This window comes from Cynocephalus volans, chromosome 1, assembly GCF_027409185.1.
Source record: "Cynocephalus volans isolate mCynVol1 chromosome 1, mCynVol1.pri, whole genome shotgun sequence".
In the NCBI taxonomy this organism is placed as follows: domain Eukaryota; kingdom Metazoa; phylum Chordata; class Mammalia; order Dermoptera; family Cynocephalidae; genus Cynocephalus; species Cynocephalus volans.
The window spans coordinates 52436900-52446081 of NC_084460.1; positions in this window are offsets into that span (position 1 = coordinate 52436900).

Consider the following 9182-nt stretch of genomic DNA (forward strand, 5'->3'; position numbering starts at 1 on the left):
ACAGGGTTGTGAAGACTCAGGCCCCAGTGCAGGGGGTGAGCTGCCAGGAACTGAAAGTGGTAGACCATTGGGGTGTCGCATTTGAATGCTTACCTTGATTTGTAGAACAGTCTGGGTGTAGATTTACCCTGCTAAATTTAGTGAACATCTTATAAGAAGTCTAATCATAACCCAAAGTTTGAGCAAGCTAGAAGTCTTCCTGGCCTGTCAGCTGCACTTGTATAGACACAGCAAAACAACTTACCTGGGATAGCATGTTCTACATGCTGCCTTGATTTTGGTCATCGGGATCCCTTATTCTAGTCAAACCATGTGGGAACCATATGGTGAGACCTTTTCACAGAAGGGAAATTAGTTCATTAGTTGGGTATAGGGAAGACAGGACAGCACTAAGAATTCCTGCTTGGTGGTGGTGCTAATTCATTGATTAGTTATGGTAAGTTTCTGTTTCCTCTGAGTTAGGTGGGCAGACCCCATTCATCTAGTGTTATCTACATTTTAAACTTAGCACTGTGTATACAGATGTGTTCCTCGAGTTATATATACATCTGTGTGTATTAGTCCTTAAAAACTCCTGATTTTCTCTCTCCAGATTCTCTTGACCACCCAGATGCCACCTGTAACCTTGTTGCCTGATGTTTTTTTTTAAATTTCGTGTTTAAACTGAGAGAAAACAACTCCCTTCAAATTGAAGGGTATTAGAATGAACTAATGAGAGCCCTGGCAGACATGCAGAGACTTTCAGCGCGCATGAGAGTGTTTCCAATTTGGGACTCAGTAAGCGTCAGCTGTGTGCATCCTGTCCCCAACTCCACACCACCCTTGGACAGACGTCATTGTACCAGTTTATGGCTGGGTTTTCTTACTACACAAAGGGACATTCCACAGAGTCAAATGGCAGAGACTTGTGCACAATTATCTGGTCAATTGAGACAAAAGAAAATAATCATTTGTCCAATTGTCCCAATTAGCTCTCTGGACTGTCCTGAATGCTCAGGATAATTGTGTGGTTCTCTACTTCAGCTCCATAATCTGGTTAAAATGGACCATTTAAATGAGATTCCATTCAACACAATGCATACTTAAATCCGGCTCAGTTAAAATAAACCACTGGGTTTAGCATTTTCTGTTTGTCAACTATAATTTTATAATTGCTTTTAGCTAATCATCCAAATTCTGCCGTTAGTACTCACTGTCTCTCTCGTTTCATAGATGTAATGGAGGCAGAGGGTTCTGGTTTGCATCATTTGGTGTATTTTTTTCTCAGAGGAAGTGCTGAAGGAATCAGATTTTTTTTTTTAAAACTTGGTGTTCTGACCCAGGACAGCATAATAGGCCTCCATCTTCATCAATCGTAGGGCAAAGAGAGCATCTCCTTCCACCCCAACCTCCCCCTTTACCAGATAGGGAAACTGAGACCTACAAGAGGACTTGCCAAGGTCACGCAACTAGTGTAATGCAGGCCAGGACTAGAATCATCTACTTTCTAATTTCCAGACCAGTACTATTTCTACTTATGCCATTTTAATTGTTCATTTATTTCCTTAAAATTAAATGACCTTCTTCAAGAAGGATTTAATGGTCAAGATGTGATTTGGTAAAAAGCTTCCTCAAGGATTTTTTTCTTATTACAAAGATGAGACTGGCTGAGGCCAAGGGAGATTTGCAAACAGTGGTATGTCATTATCTCCAGCTCAGTTTTTTGTGTAATTGGTGTGAAGAGATTGCTGCTGATGAATCAGCCTGCTGCCCGACAGAAAATAATGATGCTTCTGTGATGTGACTCAGTGTACGTACATATATATTTGTGGTTGTTTACAAAAGGTATATGAGTACGTAAAACGCCTACCAAGATGGATAATGTCATTTTAAAGTTGTAAATAATAAAAAAGAGTCTTGAGCAAAACTGATTTTACAATCGCCTGAGAATGCAGCACTTCATTTCAACACTACGCAATAGCTAGAAATTGATTTTTTTTAAATCCAATTAAGCCTCAAGGTTGGTTATCCATTTAAAAGGTCGATGAGTTAAACAATGACAGTACCTTCAGTTCATGCTAATAATTAAATTTACACAGAACTTCAGCACTTAGTCGTGTCTTGTGGAGGCATACTTTGCACGACACTGAGCTGACAAAGCCCCCCAGGACCCCATCCTGATGAGTCCCCCAAGCTGGCTGCGGCCCCCTCACCCTCCCTCCCGATTCCCAAAGTCCATCCTGCGGAATGCTGTTCTCAACAGACAGCTGTGTCCTGCTCCACATACCAGCCCCTCTTTTCTGTAGCCCCAAGAGTATTAGGAAATGGAAAGCGGCCTCTCATTTAAGAAAGAGAGATGTATACACTACTTGTTTTCACATGCTGCTGAGTTTATAATGTAACAGAGAAATCCTGTTTTAAAAATAGTACTTTATAGAGCATGTTTACTATGTGTTCCGAATGTGTTAAGACTTCAAATGTCTATTTATGGTTCTCATAGGTAATGTTTAAGTATTATTGAAATTATGAAGATGTTAGGAAAACCACGAAACTGACTGGAATGCTTTTTACCCTGGGTTATAATGTCACTCGAGTTTTGTAAATCACTGAGAATGGATAAGTGATCTTATTTCAAATCTAGCATTTTAACCTACATTATAATGTAGGTAAGGTTGGTGCATTTTAGTAGTTTCCATCCATAACTATGAATCAGCCCAAAATATGGAACCTTCTGGATTTAGTGAGAAAAAAATACTGAATTTCCTTCTCACTGCTCTTAAAAAAAAACTAACAATTTCTGGTTAGTTTTTCCTTCCCCCACCCTTTCCTCATGCTGTTCAGCTGCCAAAATTCTCAGCAACAGATTTATGATTCTTTTTTACTTTTTCAAAGATCTACATTCAGATACTACAGATAGACGTGCAATAAACACTAGGGTGTTTCTGGAAAAACTGTGACTCAGGTTTTTGAAGATTGAATCATTTTCAATGCACTAGAGAAACATACCATTTAAAAGGATCCTATAAGTGAAGGTTTTTGTAAAGCAAAGATTCCTTGATCAAAATAAACATTTACCCCCTAATTTTGCTTTTCTATAAGTCTCTATTTCCATACGTTGAGTTTGCTTAAAGGAATGTGGAACCACGTTTGGTCTGTTAATTATTTCTCTTTTCCTTCCCACAGCCTCCCTGTCCCACGGCTCCAGGTCTTCAGAATGCCCTTGAAAACTTTTTCAGCTATAAACATAATTTTGCTGGCGTTCAGAAATAAATAGGAATTTAGTTCCCGAGACACGAGCGTTATTGCTGTAGTAACACTGTGCCCTTCCTGGGAGAATAATTTAGGCTGCTGGAACGGCAAGGGATCACCGCAGCTAGTTCAGCCCCCTCACTTCATCGAGAAGTCCTAAAAACTGATGTGAGGAGGAACACTTTTTGTTGTTAATAAATGGCTCTGCTAGTACATTTTTATTAACACATTCTCTCATCCCACTGATATGGGAAGGTAAAAACACAGCACTTGCAGATGAGATTACAAAATGTGCTTTTCAAGCAAAGTGCAAAAGATGACCTGCAGTATGCTACCTTTTGCGGAAGATCCATGAATATATACAATCTTTTTCTTTTTTTTTTTTCCAAAAAGCAACAGGGAAGATAAACCAAACGCTAATAAAAATGGTTACCTACGAGGGATGAGTGAAAAAAAGGGGGAAAGGGAAGGATGGGGGAGACTTCTGTGAGCATTTTTTACAGTTTTGACTTTTGGATGATATAAATGTTTTATGTGTTCAGAAAAGAAGATGTAAAAGAATGAAAACAGCAAACCCCTTACATTAAATACAAAACAGATACATGAACCTAAGTGTACATCGTATTGAAAAACCACACAAAAACCAAGTAAATTTTGAAAATATCCATGGGATAAACTCTTAAGAACAGAAAGAACAAAGAAATCTTGAACTTTATGTTGTAGGTTTGTTGTCCCAAGTGGGGGCTGTTGGCAGGTGTGGGAAAGAGCAAATGAGCATCCAGATGAGGGCGACTGGGAATCAGGGTTCCCCTGTGGGAGAGGAGGTCACATATGGAAGATGGGCAGGCGAGGGAGAGCCTTGGAACGTGGGATTTGAATGGGAGAAGTCAGTGTGAGCTCACAATATTAAAAAAAGACAAATCCTACCTCTGTCCTCTAAGAGGATGCAAGCAACGACACCCAAGTCACAGTGAGCACCCCCAGGGCGCAGAGCTGGCTTTCTAAGTGCGAAGCTCTTGTTTTCTAACCAGCCTTTCCCCCACCGGAAGGAGCCAGGGTTTCTTGGAGAACTGTCTGACTCTAGATGTAGGACAAGGAAGGAACAAGTGAGACTGGTGATTATCTTGTTGTTCCAGGGAGGACAGAAGTCCTTACAACCTGATAAGAACATGTCAAAAAGACAGAGGAGCCAGGCTGGTGGGGTCTCCCTGGACTAAATGGGGACACTTGGAGCAGTGATATTGAACAACGGGCAAATATGTACACGTACAGGAGGACTGCCCCTGTGAACATGCGGTCCTTGCAGTCGCCTGGTGCTGGTGTAAGGCTCTGCTGTTGCCATTTGAAATTCTTTTTTGAAAAAGAGTCTCTCCATTTTCATTTTGTACTGGACTCCACTAATATGTAGCCAGACCCGGGGAGGTGGGGGGAAAGGTCATCTTTGCCAAAGAATTCCAGGTGATAAATACAGAAGGGATGATAGAGCTGGAAGATCACCACATTACGAACAGTGCTTGATTTAGGCAGAGATCATCAACGGATACTAAAGACATTGAGGAAAAGGGTGTAGGGACCCAGACAGTAATAGCCTCAAAGTGTCACTCCCAGAATATAAAGAGGAAATTGGTTTTAAGTCTATTAATTATAAAAGGGGAAATGTACTTTTACCATGAGATTTGGCAGACTCCACTTAAACCAAGTAACCAAACTGGGCCAATACTGGGGGGCATTTAGGTCATGTGCCTTCTGGTGAGGTGCAGTGGGAAACAACATATTTTTTACCAAAAACGTTTAACCCGACTCTAATCATGAGGATACTGATGAATCTAGATGGTGAGACCTTTTACAAGACATGTCAATGTCATGTAAGACAAAGGCAGGGATTGTTCTAGATTAAAGGAGACCAGAGAGGCTTGACAACCAAACAGAATGCCTGATTCTTATTTAGATTCTGGATTTAAAAAGAAAAAGCCATGAAAGACATTTGGGGACAATTAAGGAAATTTCAATGTGGACTGTATATTAGATAACAATATTTCGATGTTAGATTTCCATGGGTATGATTTGGATATTATTGTGATTGTGTGGACTAGTGACCTTGTTCCTAAGAGACAGACACTAAGGCATTTAGGGGTAAATGTGTACAACTTATTTTAAATGGTGCAGGAAACAAAATATATGTACACACATATGCATATATACAAAAATATATGTGTATATATAAATATATATGAATCAAGGTGAAGGGTATACACATGTTCATTATACTAGTTTTTCAACTTTTCCGTAGATTAATGAATTTTCCATACAAGTTTCTAGAGTAATGTGCTTTCCATGGAAATGAGTTCTTTTTCATTCCATCAGGAAAATTTAGTGCAAATCCAGGTGGCATGTCTGGTGTCACCAGGTACAGAATGTAACCAAGGCACTCCCTGATGAGCAGGCACTTAGGACCTGGTGATGGGTGACACTTGGGAGGTCACACGAGTGTCTCAGTCTCTGTTGGTGGGGGGCTGCTTCCGTATGGCGTCATGGAGGGAGATCATTGGAGCTGAGCCTGCCTCTGTTTCCTCTGGGTTCACAAAGCAGCAGATCGTTCTCAACCAGGAGTGAGCCCTGCCTTTATTTCATGTCAGTCCTGACTGAGGCACTTCCACGGGCTGTTAGTTACCCTCAAGGTCAAGTCCACACTCTGTGGCTCCATCTATACCTTATGCACACTTTTTGCCCCGCCACACAAGCTCTTAGTACTGGAATGGACCATGCCCTTTAGTTCTTCAGGCCCTTACAAGAATGATTCTTTGGTTAGGGATCAAACTGTCTGGAATACTTCAGCCCGTCCCTCAAGACCCAACTGAAAGATCTCATCCTAGTCCAAGGGGCCTTTTCTAATGCAGCCTGTTCCCAATGACTGGATTTCTGAATTTTACTGCTAGATTTGCTCCCTCCTCCGCCACAAACACGTGCATACAAGGGTACTTCAAAATGTTTATGGAAAGATTTGTATTATCTTTCACTTCTATTTTTCCACAAACATTTTGAAGTACTCTTGTATACAAACACACATACACACACACGCGCACTATGGTATCCCCAAAGCCTGACAGAGCCTGGAGCTATTCAGAACTGATGTTCAATAAAGTGAATGAATGATGAATGAATGAAAGAAAACTCGAGAAAGCATGAAGCAAGTGCACTGAGGACATGAATGTTTCTTTCTCATATCAGACATAATGGAATCTGGGAAACTCATGGAGATCAGCTGGGTCTAAGCAGGCATTAGGAGATTTTATACAGGTAAACTCTAGCATGAACTTAACATATAAATGCACATTTTAGACACCTAGAGCCATCCTACATGATATAAGTTCAAAAATGTCCTGGAATGTGAACTGTACCAAAAAACTTCATAAGTCTTAGAAACTGTATTCTGATTTCTTCCCGGAAGTTTTTAATCTTTTCTTGAACTTCTATGTTAAATCTGAACTCCCAGCTGGGTGTAGAATGGCTCTCAAGTCATCAAAAACATAAGCTGCTTCTTGGGTTGCATTAAAGATCTGGGAATTTGTTTTAAACTTTCATTTTTTAAAGAAAATTAAATAGAGGTGAATTGTTCATTAACAATGAAGTATACACTAAGACATGGATTAATACCTTCATAAAAAATGACCTAAACAAAGTGCTTCCTGTCTTATTTATGTTAAAGCCTATAAAGTCTTCAGTGAAAAGGGGAAAGTACTTTCCTGGAATATATCTGTATCTGTCACAAGCTGCATCTTGAGGAAATTGGCAGGCACTGGGAGTGGAATAATTCCTTAGCTCTCTGTTTAGTTTGGATTTCTTCGATTCAGGGGTGGCTTAAAACCAGAATTACGAATATTTGCTCTTAACAAGCATCTAACTTTTTCTCTTGCTTTGTGTTTATTGCAAGTGCTGGATAAATGTTGGTTCACTTGAATCATCTTGTTCATCCTTTTTGGGGGCCGTTGGGGTTATTCAAGTCTACAAAATGATCTCTCCACTGACAGTTTCCATCTCTAACTTGCTGTACACACATCTGCCAGATCCGACTTTCTGAAATTCTTCTTGAATCCCTCTTCAGTTTGCAAAAGTCTATAGAGTGAACCGAAGACTCCCCATTTTACCTCCATTACTTATTCCTTCTCTATTCTCCAGAAACTCTTGTTCTAACCACCCTGGCTTCAGAGCCCCTTGGACATACTCTGCGTCTGTGTTTTCCCCCAGGACTTCTCCCCATATAGGATGCCGTCCCTAGACCTCTTTCCCTGTGGAAGTCCTATCTCATCCATCAGGGCACAGCCCAAGTCTCTCACCCTCTAGGAAGATCCCCCAGCTGTCTGAAGCCTCCTCTAGAGAGCCGTGTGCCTGTCTGCAATGTATTTGCAAACAGAAAAAAAGAGTGATAGATCTTTATACACGCTCTTAGTACCCTTTACAAATGTGTGAAAACATTCAGCTGCTGTAAAATCTTTTGAAGAAAATAGATCCAATTAGCATTGAATTTTATGTCAGGAAAGCCGAGGGTTTCAAAGGAATTCCCTTCGCTCATTCAACAGCTATCTTTTGAGCACATGCTGCATGCCAGGCGCTGAAGAAGAAAAAGCAGACAAAAGGACCTGCCTGCAGGATGCTGAAGCTCTAGTCCATGTGGTGGCTTTGAGGGTCTTCCCTGTGCCAGGAACCACGGCTGAAAGCTGAGGGGGCAGTCCACACGGGAAAGATGACGCATAGCTTGACGGTGGGCAGCAAGATGGGGGATGGGGGAAGCAAGTGTGGGGTGCCACGCTAGGGGAATGGCTTTGCTATTTTCTTGTTTTAAGGTTGCTAATGAAGAAGAAACTCAAAATAAGAGGAGTGGCCTATGGAACTAGCTGGAGGTAACTGAGAAAGGGGTGCCAACCTTGAGCAATCAGGATGTGGGCAGTATGGGGTAACAGATTTTTATTTTCAGGACTCCTGGGAAGAGCCCCCAACTGGGTCATCATTCCCTGAACTCTGTATCTGAGCCTCAGCAGAAGCCAAGACCCTCCTCCATGGCACACTCGCCATCCAGCAGGTGCTGCCTCTGCCCTCTCCCATGGCTCCTCCACCACCTGGGACTTGCCCCCACCACCCTCCAACTGGCCTTCCATCCCCAGGGAAAGGTGACTGAGGTGACTTGGAGCTATGGTGTTAACCACCCCATGCACCCTGCTGTCATCACCTCTCTCGTCTCCTCTCCCTGAGTGAGGTGGGAGGCTGTAGGGACAGCCTGCTCAGACTGTTGCCAGATGACCCTTCTTGCAGAGGGGAGGCCCATAGGCCACTCCAGGGAAGGTCCCCCACGAGACAAGGTGTTGGCTGCATTTGTAATCAGCCATCCCAGAAGCAAAGACCTGAATGGAAACCCACATCCCTGTCACTCTCTCATACCCCAGGACAGTGCCTGGCGAAGAGTGGGAGTCTGATGAATGTCGAGGAACCTATTGTCAAGTGTGGAGGAAGTGGCTATTGACACTGTGCCCGCTGCGCCAGGCAGCGGGGCCTTAATGGAACTCGGGGTTGGCCCCAATCCCAGAATCGCCAGGCTGATGCCAGCCTCACTGATGGGGGCCAGGCGTGGGGCACCCGGGGACCCCCTGGGGGCCTGCTCGTGGCCGGCCGGCCTAGGGTCTGGCTCGAGGTTGGGCCCGGTCTGCCCGAGATCGCTCGGAGGTCAGGGCGTCCCCGGAAGGGCCGTCCGGCGAGCCTCCTTCCCCGTCTCGGAGGCCGGGCCTGTTCGGGGCCTGCTCGGGCCGCCCGCGCCCTCCCGCCCGGCCGGGTCGGCGCCCCCTCGCGCCCCGGGCGGGCCCTGCACGTCTCGCGAGCGGCCCGCAGCGGCGGGGGAGGCGGGGCCCGCGGGCGGCCGGGCAGGGCCGGGGCGGCGCCGAGCCCAGGCCGGAGCGGGGCGAGCG